We start from the raw sequence: 22,213 nt of genomic DNA on the forward strand, positions 1-22,213 counted from the left end.
GCTCTCAGAAAAGAAAACAAATTGGCTCAGATCTTCTGGTCTCCGAATGGTTGTACCCGTACCGCAGAGGTAACCCCTCAATGATGCGATACGGAACCCTTCAGAAGTTCTGATGTACTGACTATGTGGGAATTGTCAGGAAAGTTTGGATTCCTGATGGGCAATTCCCTGGCATCAGGAAAAGGTCTCCAACTCTGAGTTAGAGTCAGAGACTTCCGACGGTTCCGATTCACTTATCAGAATAGTTACCCATGAAATGGTAGAAGAATTAAAAACAGTTCTAACCACTGGGTAACTAAACCTAAACACTGACAACTACTCTATCTCACCGACTCCCCCTCCAACTCTCCAAGCCCCATGAGCCCTGACTAACCCTTAACCCCCTGACTACACCCCCAACCTCCGACTCCCCTGACCTCACCAAACTACATTCCCAAGCCCCCCGACTACCCCGACCCTCTGAGCCGCCCCAGCTCTCCGACAACACCCTGACCCGACTACTCCCAGTCTCTCCAACTCTTCCCCAACCCTCTGAGTCACCCCTGACTCACTGACTCTCCCAGACACTCTGGCTCCCTCTCCGACCCTCAAACTCTCCCTCCGACCCTCTGGCTCTCCTCTGCCCTCTGACTCACCCCGACCTTCCCATTCTCCCCCACCCTCCGACTCCCCCCAACCCTCCGAATCACCCCCGACCCTATGACTCCCAATCCAACCCTCTGACTCTCCCTGACCCTCTGACTCTCTACAGCCTTCTGACCCACCCCTGACCCTTCGACTCACCTCCGACCCTCTGACTCTCCCCGACCCTCCGACACTCCTCAGCCCTCTGACTCACCCCTGACTCTATGACTCAGCCCCGATCCTCTGACCCTCTGACTCCCCTCAACCCTCCAACTCTCCTTGACCCTCTGACACACCCCCGACCCTCTAACATCCCCCTCCCTCCAATTTCCACACCGACCCCCCGACTCTGCCCGACCCTCTGACTCTCCTCAACCATCCAACTAACCCTCGACCCTCTGACTTCCTCCCGGCCCTGACTCTCCTCGACCCTCCAACTCACCCCTGACCCTCTGACACCCCTGACCCACCCTTTGACCCTCCGACTCCCCCGATCCTCTGACTCCCCCTTCAAGCCTCCAACTCTCTTCAACCCTACAACTCACCCCTGACCCTCCGACTCACCCCCAACCCTCAAACTCACCCCCGACCCTCCAACTCACCCCTGGCCCTCCTCGGCCCTCCAACTCTCTTCGATCCTCCATCTCTCCTCAACACTCCAACTCTCCTCGACCCCATGACTCATCCCCGACCTTTGACTTTCCCTGACCCTCCTACTCACCCCCGACCCTCCAATTCCACCCAAACATCTGAATTACCCCCGACCCTCTGAATCCCCTGACCTTCTAATTCCCCTGATCCTCCAATTACTCTGACCCTTTGACTCCATCCAACCCTCCGACTTCTCCCTGACCCTCTGACTCCACCCCACCCTTCAACTCACTCCTGACCCGACCTGACTTGACCTCACCACCTTACCCACCTGCCACCATACCCAGCTGGCAACCTACCCACTCTACCCACCCTGACACTATACCTACGCTACATACCCTTCCACCTACTACCCTTTCACCCTAATTACCCTGATACCCTATCCAGTTGGCACCCACACATCCTCCCACCTACCTCCCACACTGCTACTCTACCCACCCTACCAGCCTACCCAGCTGGCACTCTAACCACCCTACCATCTATCACCCTGCCACCTACCCAGTTGACACCCTACTCACCCTGCTACCCTACCATCCTATCCACCCTGACACCCCACCCATCTATCCCACTTACCTCACTCACACTCATTCTTTAACATTTTTGTTTATTCATTCATTATATGTGGGCTTCGCTGGCTGGGCCAGCATTTATTGCCCATCCCTAATTGCCCTTGAGAAGGTGGTGGTGAGTTTTGGCCTAATATTGGCTCAGATTTTGCCATCCCAATAGCGACGAATGCTGACACGTTTGATATTATTGAGAGCTGGAACTGCAATTTCTGACTGAAAACCGGAAGTCAGTGTGCCTCAATGTGCTGCGAGTGCTGTTCTTTAAGGCAGCAGGGACCAGTACTGTGTGAATTTGGACTTGCACAGATTTTGATGTCCTGTATATTCGAACTGATATTTTTATTTATGAAACACATCACTTTCCTCTAAAATAGTTGTCAATGGCATCCTTGGCTTGTGATTCTTTGCCATAATCCTTGACAACAACACAACTGCAGTCTACAACCTTGCGAGGCTTCCCTTCTTGGTCTATTTTGCACAGGTTGACCCATTCACCAGGTTTCTTGTTGTCATCAACCTTAATCAGGTTGTTCTGATGCTCAGCACAGAGTTCCTCTACCAACTTAACATACTGTGTCTCATCACAACTGCCTGCCAGGACACACAAATGAGCAGGCGGAAAGCCTGCTTGGGGAATGCTACGGCCAATTCACTTTATAATAAGCGGAAGCATCTCAGTGAACCTTGATCTAAACTTTTAACCCAAATTTACCAGCAATTAACTTTAGTTAAGCTGGCTTATTGAATGCTGCAGCTGCCTTTCTACCTTCATGTTCCTCTTTCTCCAATTCCTAACGGAATTCATCGCCTGCATCAAGTTTCATTTATCTCTGTAAAATTTCAAGAAATTTTACCTTTGAACGTTATACCCATTAGCTTGAATTTTTCAGGCAGCAGGCAGGCTCGGCAGGAGCGGGCAGGGGCGCGATTGTCTCCATGCTGCCATTTTATGCGGGAGGGCCAATTAATGCCCGCCCAGCGTAAGATGCCAACCAAAGCACTCAGCACTACCTGTGTGGGCAGGGGAGGAGAGAGAGTTGGAGCACAGGCGCGTGAAAGAGCACTTCAATCTCCCTGAGGTATGGTTTGTGTCACATGAGATGGGACATGTTTTTATATTTTGGAAAACTTTTTTAATTAATTAATAAAAGCATTAGGAAACCTCACTCTGGTCACGGATGAGGTTTCCTAAAAAACGCAAAGGCCACTTGATCTTTTCGCCAGCCCGCCAGCCTTAAGGTGGACAGGCAGTGTTAACAATTCCCTTAATCACTTCCTTAATGGCCTTAAAAGGTCATGTACATATTGGTGAGTGCGCAGCCGAATCCGATGTGCGCCTGCCAAACGAAACGTTGTGAGGCAGTGCGATGATGTTGGGACACACGCCCATCATTTTACGCGTAGGCATGTTGGGCCCACCCCCGAACGCTGACTGAAAAATCCTGCCCATTGTATTTTCAACATTTCGCTGGTTTTAAAAGCATTTTTAGTTCGTATGAATTACTCCATTCTCTTTTCCCAACAAAAATATAGTGCATGCCAAATTTAATATCCTGGCTAATTTGACAAACCCCATCAGTTTAATACAAGGTCACTTTGACCTCTCTTTTTAAGAGGATGCACTGAAGGTTCCGATTAAGTGAAAGGTAGTTTAGTGAAAATTTAATGTTGATTTTTTTTCTTCCGATGTTTCTGCATTCTATTTTGGTATTTCGGATGTTTGGGAAACCAGGTAATTATAAATTGTGCAGTTACCATTCAGGAGAAACTTTGTCGGTCCCAACACTCTCGCCTCCTACACCCCTGAGAGCCAAATGCAACCCCCATGCCTGACCCCCCCCCTCCCCAACCTAACCCCCCTGAGGTCTGATCCCCCATTCCCGAAGCCCAACACCCTCCCTCTCAACACCCTGAGATCCAACCCACTGAGATCTCCACAAGCCCGCTGCACCCCCCACCCCACCCGGCCTGACCCCACCCAGCCCCCTAACTTGTGATCCCCCTCCGACCTCTGATTCCCCCCACTGCCGACCTCCAACAATTGCCACTCCAAAGAAGTTCAGACCCAATATATAAATAGCTTCTAATGAAATTAAACAAAAATAATGCTTGAAGCACAGCCGAGTTAAACAATGGGTGGAATTATCCGGATTGCACGAAATGGGTAGCAGGTGCGAATAGGATGTTTTACCTGCTGGCCGCAATGGCGAGTTTTTGCGTTGTATTATCCCATTCCTGGCACATCCCACCTCATTGATAATGCACTCCTGGGAAGCACGCTGGATTACTGGCAGGAGGCCTCTGATTTGCCTGCCTCACCGTCACCTCAGGTCTCCAGTAATCTGGGTGCCATATTTAAAAACCGCCCCTGAACAGAGCAAGCATTCTGTAAGGGATCGGAAGTTGCTGCAAACTCATGGCTACCAAAGGGAGGAAACATGCTGCTCCAAATTTAGCAATGTCTCCCTTGGGCACCTACTGGATGCAGGGAGGCGTGCAGTGAAGTCCTCTATCCCTTCTCTGGATGAAGTCCAGCAAGCAAGTCACTAATCTGGCATGGGAGGCGGTGGCAGCAGTGGTCAGCACCTATGCCCTGCAAAAGAGGACAGCTGGCCAGTGCCAAATGAGGATGAATAATCTCCTCCGTCCACAAGGGTAAGTCACTCATCTCATCACTCAACTCACAAACTCACAAACCCATCACACATCCACAGGGATTTCACTCACTGCCAGTTCAAGGGACATCGCCACTCACTCTTTCACACATATCTTCATGTGACCTGTGGATCATGTCCTCATCTCGTCCATGGCACCGCTCACTAACCAGACATGTCAGGTATCCTTTTCATCTGGTTTGGCAGGCATCCTGCTTACAATCTCTCCATCTGTCTTCATGCAGGACAAATTGGCACGCAACAAAAGTGAGCGATCGCAGACTGGTGGAGGAATGCCCAACATTAAGGTTCTTACAGGCTTTGAAAACAGAGCCATCCAGCCGGCCAGCAGCAATCTTGACCATTCTAGTGCTGACAGTGAGGTTGGCAGTGCTCAAACCAAGTGAGGATCCAGCAGTGCCAAATCCATCAGACAACCATGCTATGAGTCAGTTCCCCTGTTCCACAGTCCCCGCCATGCACTAATTATCTCTCCTTGCTTTCGCAGGCACATCTAGGAAGCAGGTGAGGAGGTCCATGAGCCAGGTCCTCGACTCAATCCCTGAAGATACCTTGGAAGAAGAATCTGATGAGACCCTAATTGAAGTGCCATCACATCACTCACCCACACCCTCCATCAGCGCAGAGACACATACCTAGGTGGAACCTAGTTCTAGAATAGCCTCAGGGTCACAACCTGGTGAGCATATTGCACTTCCTGATCCACAGCAGGCCAGCAGAGGCTTCCTAGGATTCCGGGAATCGGAGGACTGTTGGAGGCCAGAAGTGGGCTGAGTCCGAGTCAGATGATGAACCTCTGGACTTGGTCATACCTCAGATGCTGGAGGTGCAAAGGCAAGCTCGGGAACATCAGGAAGGGATGTCCACTACACCCATCAGATTGCAAGGCACGATAAAGGAGACTGTCTGCCTTCAGTCTGAGGTGATAGCACCAGCATGACAACGCACCGAGGTCAACACTAGTAAGATGGCGGCCGCCATGGAGACTTTGGTCTGGGACATTGGCCCTGCACTGCTGTGGGGCTGAACTCCATCGCTGATGCTATAGTTGGCCTCCAAAAGTGTCAACATAAGAGAGGAGCAGGGCAACTCGATCTCACTCCAGCTACCCTTTCTCCTCAAAGAATTAGCCAGGGGCCTTTGGGCACCTATTGGGAGGAGGATCAGCAGGACCACACCCTGGGGCCATCAATCCAGGTGACACCAGGTGTGTCCAGCCCATACAAACCCCCTCTTCCTGTGACCCTAGCAGCTACAGCTCCGCAGGCCAAGGAGGGTGTCACTGCCATACAGTAGTACCCTGAAAGCAGGCCGGGGCCTCCAGATCTTGGCCCTCTAGAGGACACCTGTCAATCTTATCACAGACAGGACTTCGTAGTTAGCAGGCTGCCTCCACCACTGCTGTGGATGTCCAGGGAGCACCAAAACATAGCGGCAGGGTTAAGAAAGTTAAGATGTTGTAACTCATTTGAATCAACCAAGCAAACTAATTTAACAAAATCAGGGACAAAGTAAAAGGCAGCCCCTTAAAGGGAAACTGCAAAAACAGAGACAAAATTTAAAGGAAACTTGCAAACCAAAATGTGATTAACAGGATCAATAAAACATCCCAGTTCCCATGGTGCCTACCGAGCACGGAAGGCCTCAAGAGTGCCAGCGGACACTACGTGCACCCTCTCCAGGGACACCCGACTGAGAACATAACTGCGGAAGAGGGGCAGACAGTCGGGTCGGACGAACCGCTGGCTGGACCTGTAAATGGCCACGTTGGCCACGCCCAGGAGCAGGTTCATGAGGAGGTTCTCCTCTCTCCCTGCCCCCCTCTGCACCGGGTGCCTGTAGAACAGGAGCATGAGACTGAAGTGGAAACAAAACAAAAGTAAAAGATTTTTTAAATAACTGAAAAGGGAGTTCAGCCTATAACAATTAATGTATACATGGCCCACAGACTCCACAAAGCCGCAAAAGACGCAAGTATCTTGGGAGTCTGTGAATCGACATATCCTGTGGTTGTATGGGACTGCTGCATGCAACACCCTCCATCCCAGGTCCCTGATAGAAAATGGGAGGACACACCCATAGAGGGCCCCCCACAGAGGACCTCTGCCACCAGATAGCAACAAGGGATGCCAGGGCGCGTCTGGGTGGTCGGCGAAGGCAAGAACTGAAGGGTGTGCAGCAGCAGCCCATACAGGAAACCTTTCTGTGCTGTGCTAAAGGGCACTCAGGGCATTTCCATGAGGCGACTCAGGTTGTGGGGCACCGGCTCCCGTGGGAGGGTTCAGGGCTTGGGGTCAATGTGGAATTCCATCCAAACAGGAGTACGCTTAGACGGAAGACCACCATGCACCTGTGCCACCTCGAGTCCCAATATGATTTCGGGGCCGAGCACGACCGTCCTAAGGTCTTGGATGCCATTGGTCGCAAGCTGGATGTCCATGGATGCGTCATGTGCCAACTCCTGTGGTAGCATCTAGCCCACTCCTCCGACACCCAGCACGTCCCCGATCCTGGTCACCCCGGCAGCCACAACCCTCCTCTCCTCCAGCCACTGAAAAGGATGGAAGGGCAGATTCCTGAGCAGTGGCTCTCTGATGAAAGCCAATACTCCTGACAGCAGAGAGCTGCATCGAGAGGTGACCATGTTCCAGACTTTGATGAGGTCCTGGTAAAAGATGGACAATGTCTGCAAGGAGCCACGAAGGCCCCTCTGGCCTACAAACAGGAGCTGCATGTCATAATTCAGGCCTTGCACCTGGCGGAAGAAATACGTCACCAGGGCACACTATCTCGGAGGGGGCTTGACGTAAAGGTATCACTGCAGGGCCTGAAGGTGGAAGGTTGCCACCTGGGTGCATAGGCACATCAGCGCCTGATCGCCCTCCCTAAACAGGAGATTCAGAACCTCGGCAGCGACCCAGTGCAGCCTTTTATCTCAGAAGAAGTCGACGAGCACTGTCTGGATTTTTGTGACAAAGTCTGGGGGAGAGGTCAAAGTGACCAGCCGGTACCAAAACATGGCAGCAATCAGCTGGTTTATGACCAGCACAGGACTGCAGTAAGACAGCACTCGGAGCAGCCCTGTCCAGTGCTGCAGGCGAGTGGTGACTTTGAGCTCCAACTCCTGCCAGTTCACCAGCCAGGATTCCTCAGCAGGGCAGAGGTGGACCCCCAGATAGAGGAGGCTGGTCCTTCTCCAGGTGAAAGACCTGAGCTCCTCGAGTAGGGGATCTATCTGCCACTGACCAACTAGGAGTCCAGAACACTTGTCCCAGTTGATCCTGGCACAGGACGTGGCAGAGTAGACCTCCTGGCACTCATGCATCCTCTGCAGGTCAGTCAGGTCGGTGAACATGAGGAGCATATCATCGGCGTAAGCGGAGAGGACCACCCTGATGCCCGGCTCGTGCAGAACCAATTCTGACAACTTCCTCCGCAAGAGGCGCAGGAAAGGCTCCACATGGATAGAATGCAAAAAGCCAGATGGGGGCAGCCCTGATGCACTCCCCTTCCAAAGAGAAGGGGCGCCGTCAGGGACGCGTTAACCTTAACTGGACACTCTGCGGCAGTGTACAGATCCGGGTGACGAAATGCGTCCTGAACCCAAATGCCCGCAGAGTCCTGAATAAATATTTGTGATCCACCCTATCAAATGCCTTCTCCTGGTCAAGAGACAGGAAGGCGCTTGACAGACCAGCCCTCTGCAAAAAGTGGATAATGTCCCGGCCAGATGGATGTTATGAAAAACAATGTGGCCCAGGATCATGTAGGAGTGGTCAGGGTGGATCATGTCAATGTATAAGTAATTACACTGCATGGCAATCACCTTGTTAAAGGCAATTGCTAGTTAAACAGGTGATGGGCATTGATTACCCCATCTAGAGAGAATAAAAAGAAACAGCTGGAACACTTTGTATGGAAGCTACTTGGAAGTCAGTAGCATAGAGGGTCCACCACCAGGAACGTCCTGCCCACCGTGAACCCCTTTTTGAGGATGAGGTGCACTGCCCGCTCAGCCTTTAGAATACGGCCTTCCCGTACATTTTTGAGGCTGTGGCTATGGCTGGGGGGTTGACAACCCTGTCAACCCAGGCCTCGATGTTCATTGTGGGGTGGGTGTAGCACTTCACCCCAAGCTGACATATCAGCAATTTAAATGGTGACAGGGCCCCAGGAAATGCAGGAGCCAAAAAGGCCACCACCCCCGCATAGGTAGCCGGAGTGGGCCCCTCCACCACCTAAGATGTTGTCGCTGCCATTGGGAGTGCTACACCCACCCTGATACAGATAAAATACACACATTAGAGCAAAGGGGAGTGGGAGTAGGGGAGAGCGAGGGAGAGCAGAAGAGGAGACAGTGAGGACAAAGGTGGGGGAGTTTTTTGAGGTGGGGGTAAGGGTTCTAATGTTCCGCTGCAGGGGGAGGAGGGAGTCTTCACCTGGGTAGCTAGCACTGCCCAGGCACAGTTCAGGAACAATGGTAAATGCCTGCTGGCTCTGGGCAGTGCTAACTAACCCAGGCGAGGCAAGGGAGTGCAGAATAGGACACAGGTCTTCTTCCCCTCAAAGATCAGTTTCCCAGAGCCTTCCATGCTTGGATGTTCTATTCCTCAACCTGCAGACAACCTGACAGACAAAAGACAATTATTTTTCCCCCTCTTGCAGCAAAAGTCCTCCCCCTCCGGCTGGAGTCACGTTCTCTCCCCACCGCTCTCCCACTCCCAGGCTCTTCAGGCCTTACTAGGGCTTACAAGGCCCTGCGCTGCAGTAGCTGGTTGTAATAGCAGCAGCAGCCTTTTTGGCAGCAGTCTTCTTGATCCAGTTGAGGACTAGAAGGAAATCCCACTGCAGGAGCAACAGCCACAGGAAATCCCATAGCAGCAGGAACAGCTACAGGAAATCCTGCAGCAGTAGGGACAGCCACAAGAAATCCCACAGCAGCAGGAACAGCCACAGAAAATCCTATAGCAGCAGGAATAGCCACAAGAAATCCTATAGCAGCAGGAACAGCCACAAGAAATCCTATAGCAGCAGGAACAGCCACAGGAAATCTCAGAGCAGCAGGAACAGCCACAAGAAATCCTATAGCAACAGGAACAGCCACAGAAAATCCTATAGCAGCAGGAACAGCCACAGAAAATCCTATAGCAGCAGGAACAGCCACAAGAAATCCTATAGCAGCAGGAACAGCCACAGGAAATCCCAGAGCAGCAGAAATAGCCACAGGAAATCCCACAGGAAATCCCAGAGCTGCAGGAATAGCCACAGGAAATCCCACAGCAGCAGGAAGAGCCACAGAAATCCCACAGCAGCAGGAACAGCCACCACCAGCACCAAGCTCAACCAAAGTATCAGCCACACAGCTCAGCAGTAACAAGCTGCAGCTGAGACCAATCATTTTTTTTTATATAATCTTCAGAATTGTCGACCTAACCGGAGTTGGCGTACTTGGTGACCGCTTTGGTGCCTTCGGAGATGGTGTGTTTGGCCAATTCCCCCTGCAGCATGAGGCGGACAGCGCTCTGGATCTCCCGGGCCGAGATGGTGCGGCACTTGTTGTAGTGAATGAGATGTGACGCCTCGGAGGTGATGCGTTCGAAAATGTCGATAACGAAGGAATTCATAACACTCATGGCCTTGGACGAGATCCAGGGTGGACCTGGGTGAGCACCCTGTACACGTAAATGGAATAGCTCTGCTTGCGAGATTTTCTCCGCTCCTTAGGCGGCTTTTTGGTGACTTTAATCAGCGACTGTTTCGACGCCTTATGGGACGCACCGCCCTTCGTCGCAGCTTCCAAGTCAGGCATTGCACTCAACTTGGACCAACACAAATCACATCGAGACCAATCATGAAGCACAGCCTGGGCATGGATGTTAATCACTTGAATATAATGTTCACTATTGTCAATAAACTCCCAACACTGCCTCCTTGTCTATGGCTCCTTATTATGATGAGCAGTACTTGTGTCACTCAGATATGAAACCTTGGTTCCTGCACAAGATAAAGGCAGGTGTCTCAGTCTAGGGCCTCTTCCTGTGGAGTGTGTGGCCTTCAGAGCAAAGTGATAGTCAGGCTTCACACTCACTGGACACATTAGTGATGCCTGCGCCTCGATGGTGTTGTCATTGCTGCCAAAATGTCATAGGCAGGCATCACAGAGTTCCATCATCCTCTCTGTGTGCTCTCAGCATCTTTGAGGTGGGACCGGTCCCCCATCTCTTCAGCATCTGTGCCCGGTGACACTGTGTTCCTGAAGGGGTCCGGTGCTGAAGGCTGACAAAGGATCAGGTGTATTGTAAGTTTCATGGCTGCATCTCCATGATATTACCCCGATCACAGAACAGAAGCGAGCTGCCCTCAGCCAGACAGAAGTCAAACATTCACAGGGGCAATGTGAAGTATCCTCACTGTACGTCATTGTCATCCTCCTGGAATCTAGTGACTATTAGGGCCCTGTTCAATGCTTGGGCTCATGCCATGGAGACAAAGGGAATGCGCGCTACCATCAGCCACACATTCACAGATGCAAGGTGAGGATGTCAGGACTGTCCTCCCTGCATCTCGTCATCATCCTCCATGAATCTTGTGGTTATGAGGACATCCAGAGCATGTCTGCCTCATTTGGCCAATGTGATGGCCTCATCGCCATCATCCTCGACTTTGAGGACCTCATCATCATCATCCCCTTCAATGTCCTCCTCAGCGGAGGTTATGTGCAGCTCCTACATCTCCTCCTCAGCCAGGTCCTGCCCCTATTGCAGCACCGTGCTGTGGAGCGTGCAGCTAGTGACAAAGATGCGCAACATTCTCTGGGGGCTGAATTGCAGTGCTCCACTGGACCTGTCGAGGCACCAGAATTTCATTTCAAAATGCCTATCATTTGCTCCACCAAAACCTGGGTCGCAGCATGAGCCTTGTTATATCATCGCTCTGCAGCAGTCTGAAGCCGCCGCACGTGTGTCATAAGCCATGTCCTCTGTGGGTAGCCCTTGTCCCCGAGGAGCCAATCCTGCAGCATTTCTGGACCTTGGAAGATGTCATGGATCTGAGACTTGCTAAAGAAGTAGGAGTCATGGACGCTCCCTGGCATTCGTGCGCAGGCCTATATGATGTGTTTGTGGTGGTCGCACATCAGCTGAACAATCAGTGAGCGGAAACCCTTGCAGCTGATGTAGTTGACTGTTTGTTGGCATGGAGATCTAAGTGCCATGTGAGTGCACCTGTGGAAAACCTGAGATCTGCACAAATCCCAGTGCTCTTGCTTCCTGGCTTTCCTGACCCTGGGTGAAATGCACAAAGTTCTGTGCTTTGATGATCCAAGTGCCTCTGCCAGTCTCTTCTTCTTCTTCCCTGCTCTCTGTAAGCCATGATGCATACTGCTAAATCACCAGGCTCCATGATCCTGATGTTCTTCTCCTGCAGGTGGGTTACTTGGGTTAGCATAGGTGTACTAAGAAACTCTCTTGGTTAAGACTGAAGGCCCCTTCATATAGAGGAGAGTGCTGGCCACCACTTGGATGACCAGTGTGTAGTGCACTTTGTGGCTGCCCGAAACGCCAACCACCTCCTCCCCACTTCACTTGACCGATCGGCGGCAGCTTTGCCCACTGGACTGCATGCTATGCTCTCAGCTCAGACACAGGCATTCTCCTAACCTGCACTGCAAGGCTGCACTGTTAGCTTGAACCATGGGAGAGGCTGGTCCAAACCTTAATAAAGACACTGCAAGGGGCTGTGAGCACCTCCACCAGTGACTGCACCATGGACATCTTCTTGCAAGGGGATTGTACAACTTACTCAGTTGGCCAATTGCTCTGCTGCCCCTTAAAATGCACATTAATTTGCAGTCTTTGCCCAAGGGGTGAAATGATCTGGAGCATTTGGTGGCACTTTCATAATTTGATTGCTTGAGTGGGTAGAAAAGCTTCAGAGACCCGACTCCAAACATATCAATGGATCTGCTGCTGAACGGTCTCAGCTGTGGAAGAATGCTCACTTTTGACAAGCTTTTCCACATGCATGGCCGCTTCCCTCTCCCGCCCCCACCCAGCATGTGCTTGAGTATTTCCTTCAGTCTGAACTGTCTTGCCCCAGCCCCCACCCCTCTGGCCTGACCCGCACTGGAGCCCTTTCCCGGCACTGCAGTGAAAGCCAGTTTGGAAGAAGGGAGCTTCCTGTGCCCCCCATGAATGCACGGCACCTCCTCCTTGATGTCCTATGGGCGATGTTTGTGAGCGCTGTGCAAGGTGGAGTGTACTCACCTCCGAGTTCCCCTTGAAGTTCAGGTCACCAGGAGCACACCTTTTAAAGGCAGTATTGAAGCACACAGTTCTGAAGAAGTCACAACGACATGGGCAGTAAATTTGATGTGGGGAAATTATTCCGGCAAGCAGGCCTTATAATTAGATGCAAATGTATTAAAATGACGTTCCTAATGTGCAGCAGTGGCAATCGTGGCCCACCATTGACGGATGGAGCGACCGATCACAAACTGGTTTCACAATGGCATAAAACCAACTTTTGGCCTTCTTGCCATACTGTCCTCCCCCACCCGCCATGACACCTGACGCCAACCGGGCCGGAAAATTCCAGCCAACATATTTCACCTTGAGGGGTAAACTTGGACCTGTGCAATAAAAACACAAAATACTGCAAATACAAAACAGGTTAATCAGACTCTGTAAAAAGCAAAAAGCTTCATCATTGCTGTGTGCACAATGAATGATTAACCTGTGTGCCATTTCTTGATGCTATGAACTTTCAACCTGTTTGAACAAAAATGCATTGATATGGAGCTTTGGTGGTTGAAAGAAAATGCCCCAATGCATTTCACAGAGGCATAATGAAAATAAAGGACACTAAACCAAATAATAGATTAGAAGGCCTGACTAAAAGTTTGGCCTAAAGTGGATTTTAGGAAGGTTTTAAAGAGAAGGGTTTAGGGAGGCAATGCAGTAGATGTTGCTAAGGCAATGGGGGCATCCCCCCTCATATTGGGGCAAGAACACTGAGCACTAAAGGTTGCTGTCAAAGGAATTGAGAGTTTGGGTCATGGGGAAATTTCTTTTTTTGGAGAATGTCCCAGAGATAGGGAGGAGCCAGCTTATTAAGGATTTTATACTGGCAAATAATGATTTTTTAATTATTAAACCTGAATTAACTCTTTAAAACAGAGACTAAAGATGACTTGAGCTCACAGCCAAAGATGGCTACCTAATTTGCATCACTGCACCTCTCATATTCCAATCCCTTAAGATGGAGACACCATGCCTGGAAAGACCCATCAAGGACATTGATCAAAGCAAATGAATGAACCACATATCTTGCCCCACTAGCAAGGCCTCATGACAATCACCTGGGCCTGAATTTTCAGCTTGGTGGGCAGGCGCAATTGGCGGGCCTGGGAGCAGTCAGGTAATGGACCAGCGACCATAATAGACTCTGATTTTACACTGGCTGGCTAATTAATGGATAGCCAGCATGAAGAATGCTTAGAAAAGTTCAGCGCTCCACAGGGTGTGGATGGGAGGAGAGCGGTCAATGACGTTTCCGCTGGCACAGGCGAGCCCTGAGAGAAAGCTCCCTGAAGGCAGGGAGCTGCCTCAGGAAGCTTTAGGCCCGAAAACCATGATGTAAAGTCAGGAGAAAAAATGTCCAAACATCACAATCAGGCACCTGAACATAAAAACTATAAAAATGCTGTCCATAGATTTTTATTTTTATTTTATTTAATAATGGAAACCTTTTCTTGCCCTTGGATGAGGTTTCATGAAAAATGCAAAGTCCGCCTGGCCAATTTGCTTATCCACCAACTATAAAATTGGACGGACCATGAAAAATCGGAGACAATTGTGCCATTAATGGGCTTAATTGCCCTTCCTGATTGTGTCTTTTCATTGCGCATAAAGTTAAATGCTCACTGAATTGTCAGGTATCCTTTTCACACAAACCCTGTTACAGTCAAAGGAGGAGTGGGGAAAAGGGACGAGCCATCCAACCCCTCCTCACCATAATGTCACAATACATTAGGATGAAAAAGGTGTGAGGAAGCACCATAGATCTGTAAAGCCAGGGGTGATGTCAATCAGTAATGGGTGAGCAGATTTAGTGCTGAATAGGATAAGGGCAGCAGGATTTTTATCAGAATACCTTGGCCTGGTTTGCTACTTCATGTAAATTCCTTTCTTTCTGGGATCTGAAAATTAAAACAATTGAATGTTAGAACCTGCTTTTAACAATCTTGCTCCTATTCTAACTAGGCAGAGGCAAGCACAAAACATCACATGAAACCTCGAGTATTGTAAGCAGTTCCAGGCACTGCACCTTAGGAAGAATAGATGGTACAGGCCTTGGAGGGAGTGCAGTGAGGATTTACTAGAATGATACCAGGGCTTCAAGAGTTCACAAGTAGGAGCGGTGAAACAATCTGAGGTTGTATTTCATGGAATTTAGAAGGTTAAAGGATGATTTGACTCACCTTTTAAAGGTAATGTGGGGAACAGATTGGGTAGATTGACAAAAACATTTCACTATTTGGGGAGCCTCAAATGGCGGGACTTAGTTAAAGAAAAATAGAAGCAGCCCTTTCAGGAGTAAAATTAGGAAACACCTTCTCACGTAAAGATTGGTGGAAGTTTGGAGCCCTGTCCCCAAATGGAAACAGATGTTAGGTCAATTGTTAATTTTAGAACTGAGATTGATTGACTTTTGGTTGCCCCATGTCCCTTAATGCCTTTGGCTATAATAGGCAATAAAAACTGTAGTTAAGTTGAACTAGTAAAATTGTGGAAACCAGAAGAGAAAATAAATTGTGAGTCAAACTGTAAAGTTCTAGGTAGGCAAACTTTGTTAAAGCTACTTATTATGAATACAAGTTTTTATAAGGTGGTTATGTTTTAAATTGTCTTCTTAAGTAAAGGGATAATGAAGAAGGTTATGTGACCAGCTACTCATTCTGCCTGATGACAAAGCTGTGTGGCCTAGGGACAGGGGGGCCCAGGTTAAGTATGATTGAAATTGACATGCCAGGCTTAACACCTTGCAGCAAAGGACAGAGCAGGTAACTTTGCCATAGGAAGACAGGCAGTCTGATTTTAAAAATCCTGGGGCAGGATTTTACATCCCACCGGTGGGCGTGTGCCCAACCTGATCGGGCATAAAATAGCGCACAAAGACGTCGGGCGAACGTCCCAAAGTCATCGCGCACTCACGTGATATTTCGGTCGGCTGGCATGCGCCAGAGTCGGCAGCGTGTCCACTGACAATTAAGAGGCCTATTAAGGCCCTTAATCAATTAATTAAAAGCAACCTTTCGCTGGCCGTCCAACCTTATGGTTGGCAGGCAGGTGAATCGGCCAGGCGGCCGTTGGATTCTTTATGAAACCTCATCCATGGGTGGGATGAAGTTTCCAACAATAATTTTTCATAATATAAACATTTTTAGACATGATTTTTAACATGTCCCTGTTCATGTGACTGAGTCATATGTGGGGACATGTTTCTCTCATTTTTAAATCCTTTATTTTTGTTTCTACAAATCTTCAGTTCCCTGAGGCAGCTCCCTGCCTTCAGGAAACTTTCAGTGCACGCTCCACCATGCACAAGCAGACTTCTGCACTCGCACACCTCCCGACCCCACCCTGGCAGTGCTGAGGTTCTCTCCAGCCAGCGTGAAATCGCAGTTGGAGGTAAATTGTGGATGGCGGACCATTTCCCGGCCGCTAACGAACCCGCCCGCCGTGCCCGCCTGCCGACCGGAAAATCCTGCCTCTGAACTCAGAGAGAGAGAGAGAGAGAGTCCCAGGGAGGCAGAGACAGTAGCTATGGTGGTCAGCAAATGGGAAACGCCTGTTTCTCTGTTAGGTACCAGATAGAATGCAGGTGAGAGGATATTCTCTGGTCGAAGAGACAACACTGTGGAAGTTTAATGACCCTGGAAGATTTGTCCTGATTAGTCGGGGAAAGGAATCACCTTGTAGCTGAAGTTCTGTTTGGGATTTTTTGAAAGACTAAGGGAAAGGGCCTTCGATGGTTGCTGGATCTTGTGACTCAGTGGAATGGGGAGAAACAAGTCCATTGGAAGCTGGGAGTAACTTTCAACTGGTTCCTTATAAGGACTGCAATTCTGCGGAGAGCACGCTGTGATATATAAATGCGACATGGGGTTTTTGCTTGTGTTAAGACACTAATAAGGGGTGCCTTTTCTGCAGCTTAGCGTGTTAGTTTCCTACTAAGTAATGTTTAGTTGATGTTGATTTTAGTTTTGTTATGGTAAAAATCTTAATCTTGTGCGATTCCTTTAACTTGGTCACTGGGAATTCAAATCCTTTTGAAAATTATTGGTTTAAACATGGATGATAACAGTTTAAAAGTATTTAAAGTTTATAAATGCATTAAAATATCTTAAAGTGTGCTTTAAGTATTTACAAATATTTAAAATGATTATAAAACACTTATGTGCCTTTGAACTGAAGCGTGACATCAAGGAGTATGTCTTTGAATCGTGTTGTTATGAAGGGGCATGGATTTGTCAGCAACAAGCCTTGCTGCTAGGCCTTGCAGATTGTTTTGTCGTGGACCATGCTGCAGCAAGAAGTTGAATTTCTGACTGCAGGCAACAAAGCAGGTAAATTTGTATTTCTCAGCACGGTTAGTGGCAAGCTCTGCCCCTTTTCACTGCTGACTGCAAAACCTGGGCCCTTGCCTGTGGTATTATTCAAGCTGTACGCATTCTATCATTATTGCCTGAGGTATTAAGTGAGCTGTCCACAGGAGAATAACTAAAGCAAACCAAGACTCTCAAGACCTCGGTTCTCTAGGGGATGCATGCCAAAGTCATTAGAGGCAACAAGGCCAACCATTGCACAGGTTGTCTCCACTCCTGCTGCGGATGTCAGGGCAGCACCTAGAAGAAGTGGTAGGCCTAGAAAAGTTAAGAATTTCTGATCACAAGTGATTGTACTGGTGAAACATATTTTGTCCCTTTATAATCTGAAAGTATATCTACTTTCATTAACTAAGGTGTAATAGTGTCTTTCAGTTTTATTGACAGACTTGCATCCCCCACTTCCTCCTCCTGCATGCCATCCCGCACCCCCCACCCCCTCACAGCTACACACAGCTGGACCATGAGTGATTCTGGAGGGAGAAGTATGTGTGTGTGGCAGGGACTTTTGGAGCCTTGTGCAAGCACTGTCCCATGTATCCAGAGCCTTCCTCCATCACATTCAATGACCTGAGCATTTTCAATACTGCCTGCTAGGGTTCACTTTCAAGTGTCCACCTGAGCTGACTTGTATCTCCACCTACCCACTGATCACATTCCCATGAAGCAACTGTTCCCGCCCAACATGAGGCTCCGATCACTTTCGATTTCGACAGCCATGGTAGTTTCTTTATTACGCTTCTTCTCAGCTCCCTGGTCCTTTCCCCTCCCCAAGTCACCCATGTCCCTTTCCCCCATCACTGTTGACCCCCACTAGAACCACCTACCAACTCACAACCATCACCTACCAACCCCACCCCTTTTCTTCCCAGGATGTCCAGTTGAGCATGCACAGTCCCTAGCTTCCTGAGAATCTCACCCAAATCCACCTGATCTCCCCGATCTCCTTCCCACTCCCAGGGTCTCTGTCTGCCTCCAGATGCCCACCAACCACCCTCACTATCTATTTTTACTGCTACCCTCAGTCTCCCACCCATCCAGCTTACCCGGCCCCCTCTCATACTGACCATTCCCTCCTACCACGCCCACATTCAGTTCACTCCCCAGGAGGCAGTCATTTACTCCACAGACCCCTCCCTTGCATGTTCACCTAGGCATCTCCTCCTTACTCGCTCCTCCATCCTTACTCCCTCCTCTACCCTTACACCATCCTGCAACAGGACTCTTTCTTCCCCTGGACTCCTTCCTCTCTGGTGGACTCCTTCCCCCCTACCCAGGACTCTTTCCCCCATGCCGTGACTCCTTCCCCCCTCTGGGGTCCTTCCTGTCCCTGAAGACTTTCCCCTCTTCAAAGTCCATCCCCCCTCCAAACTCCTTCTCTTACACCTTCCTCCCTCCGTACACCTACCTCCCCAGTTGCTGCATTCTCCCCTGTTGCACCCTCCTCCTGTATTCCCTCGCAACCCCCTCTCAACTCACACTCCCAACACTTTCATCCCACCCCCTGACACCTTTGTTTCCCCCCCTCCCAATTTCACCACCCCACTGCCAACACTTTTGATCCCCTGCTCCCAAACTCACCGCCCCCTGTTTACCTTACTTTCACAGTTGGACTATTTTTCCCACCTTTGCCGATCATCCGTAGAAGCCCATGGCCAGACTCTGATGTTCCGAAGCAGACCTGTGACATCAGCAGAGTCCTCCCACCATCTGGGAGCTGCTTCACGGCTGAGCCACGTCCATAAGAAACCAGCCAGCATGTGATGCACATGTTCCTCCAGGATCCAGTAGTTGCAGGGCTCCAGCATCTTTGCTCCTCGGATGTCCACAACGTGAGCAAGGTTTTAATGTTAAGTCCCGACTTCTGCACATCACACTTGTCCAGACATGTTCTGGGCCGGCGTGTTTTCCCGCTGACGTGGGCAGTAAATTTGATGTGGGGGGTTTGATTCTGGTGAGCAGGCAAGATAATGAGATGCAGATATATTGAAGTTAGATTCCTGATGTTGAACAGGCGGAGCGGATGATGCCTAACTGGTTTGATGATAATGTGAAATTTATTTTCTAGCCTTCCTGCCTTATTGTCCCACCACTGCCACCACCCCCTCCCACCCGCCATGATGCCCGATGCCAATGGGGTGGAAAATTCCACCCATGTCTTAGCCGAATGTAGCTTTTCAGCAAAAAGACAGCATCACATAGGCCAGGATTTTTACTTTGTTGGGCTGGCACGGTGGGCGGGCCCGGGAGTAGTCCCAAAGCTTACCGTCGCCCATAGTCGGGCCCCAACATCAATTTCACACTGGCAGGCCAATTAACGGCCAAGTAACAGCCAATTAACGGCCAGCCAGTGGGAAAGACATGCTGCAACACTCAGCATTGCTGGGGTGGGGGCAGGTGGAGGGCGAGCGCAGAAGTTCACACATGCGCGCGAGTGCTTGCAATGAAAGCTTCCTGAGGCCCGGAGCTGCCTCAGACAGCTGAAGATTTAAAAACACAAAAATAAAAAATTACCACAGTTTAAAACACATCCCCTCATGTGACTCTGTCACATGAGCAGGGACATGTTATGAATGAAATTTAAAAAAATTTATTTAATTTTTAATTGTCCGTGAATGAGGTTTCCTAAAAACTCCAAAGGCCACTTGGCCTTTTCATTTGCCCGGCAACCGTAAGTCAATTATTAATTTAATGGTCTCAATAGGCCTGTTAATTGTCGGTGGTCGTGCTGCCGACTTATGCCAATTGAAATGTCACATGAGTGCGTGATGATGTCAGGATGGTCACCTGACGTTATTGCGCATCATTTTACGCTCGAGCGGGTCGGGCACGTACCCGTTCGCTCAGTGCATATTTTTGCCCATAGAGTGAAAAACTATGCAGAAGGCTCAAGGCACAAGCAGAGAAATGCTGAATTCCAAAAAAAACAGCCCTCAAAAGCTTTCCAAATAACAAAAGCAACTTTGCTGTAAGAGCCATGCCTGTTACCCTGTCATATTTCCATTTTAGACAAACAACGAGATCTCTTGGGGTATAAAGCTTTTGAATTAAATGCATTTTCAGATGGGGTGCAGCTTTGTAAAATTCTGTCTGATGCTTCTTTCCTGAGCACTTTTTTATTCACTCATGGGAGGTGAGCTTTGCAGGCCAAGCCAGTATTGGTTGCTCATTCCTATTTTTGTCCTTGAGAGAATGATGGTGAGCTATATTCTTGAAATGTTGCAGTCTATGTCTTGTCGGTACACCCATGGTGCTGTTAGGAAGGGAGTTCCAGTGACAGTGAAGGAATGGTGATATATTTCCAAGTCAGCATGGTGAGTGGCTTGGAGGGGAAATTGCAGCTGGTGGTGTTCCCATGCATCCCCTGCCCTTGTCCTTCTAGGTGGTAGAAATTGTGGGTTTGGAAGGTGCTATTGAAGATGCCGCGGCAAGTTGCTGCAGTGCATCATGTGGATGGTACATACTGCTGCTGATGGTGGTGGCAGTGAATGTTTGTGGATGGTGTGCCAATCAAGCGGGCTGCTTTGTCCTGGATGGTGCCAAGCTTCTCGAGTATTGTTGGAGCTGCACTCATCCAGGCAAATGGAGAGCATTCCATCACACTCCTGACTTGTGCCTTGTTGGAAGCATCTGTGGAGAGAAACAGAGTTTTGAGATGTCCTTCGCTGAGATGATGAGATGATGTTAAACCAGACCTAGTCTAACCTCTGAGGTGAATGTTAAAGATTCCATTGCATTATTTTAAAGAGGAAGAGCAGAGCTATCCCTGCTGTCCTCATTGATATTTATCCCTCAGTCATCATCGCAAAATCAAATTAACTGGTCATTATCACATCGCTATTTTTGGAAGCTTGCTGTGTGCAAATCACACTTCTGACTTGTGATTTGTAGATGGTGGACAGACTTTGGGGAGTCAGGGGGTGAGTTACTCACTGCAAATTCCCAGCCTCTGTCTTGCTCTTGTAGCCACAGTATTTATATGGCTGGTCTAGTTCAGATTGTGGCCAATGGTAACCTCCACAATGTTGATGGTGGGGATTCAAGCAATAGTAATGCCATTGAATGTCAAGGGGAGATGGTTGGATTCTCTCTTGTTGGAGATGGTCATTGCCTGGCACTTGTGTGGCATGAATATTACTTAATACTTATCAACCCAAGCTTGAATATTGTCCAGGTCTTGATGCATATTGACATGGACTGAGGAGTTGTGAATTATACAGAACATTATGCAATCATCAGTGAACATGCCACTTCTGACCTTACGATGGGGGAAAGGTCATTGGTGAAGCACCTGGAGATGCTTGCAAATGTTTCAGCCTTGTCATTAATTTGCATCTTTTGTTTCCTACCTCCTGGAACATTTTCACATTTGCTTTCCTAAATAAATCTGTCCTGACTGCTATGAAATTGGTGTATCTGTGGTATTAGCATGCACTTGCAAACCATTTTTGCTTGATTTTCATGTACATTTTAGCATTTTGTGAATTTGCCAAATCTTAGCTAAAAATACCCAATTGTAAAATGGGTCATCTTCGTTATACTAGTTAAGAATGCGGTGGAAAAATGAAAAGTTGACTTTTTTTGAAAGTTTGTCCCTTAGATTTAAAACTTCTGTTTTCATGTAAGGTTCACTTTTAATATAAATTTTACACACATTTTAACATCTTAGTGGGAGGCAATAGAGTAGTGGTATTGTTGCTGGACTAGTAATCTAGAGACCCAGGGTAATGCCCTGGGGACCTAGGTTTGAATCCCATCATGGCAGAATTTAATAAAAAATCTGGAATTAAATGTCTGATGATGACCATGAAACCGTTGTTGATTGTAAAAACCAATCTAGTTCACTAATGACATTTAGGGAAGGGAATCTGTTGTCCTTATGACTCCAGACCCACAACAAGCTGGTTGACTCTTAAAATGCCCTTTGAAATGGCCTACAAGCCACTCAGTTGTATCAAACTGATACAAAGTCACAAAAAAGGTATGAAACTGGATGAACCACCCAGCATCCTAGGATCTAGGGATGG

This window comes from Carcharodon carcharias, chromosome 6 (assembly GCF_017639515.1).
Source record: "Carcharodon carcharias isolate sCarCar2 chromosome 6, sCarCar2.pri, whole genome shotgun sequence".
Taxonomy (NCBI): Eukaryota; Metazoa; Chordata; class Chondrichthyes; order Lamniformes; family Lamnidae; genus Carcharodon; species Carcharodon carcharias.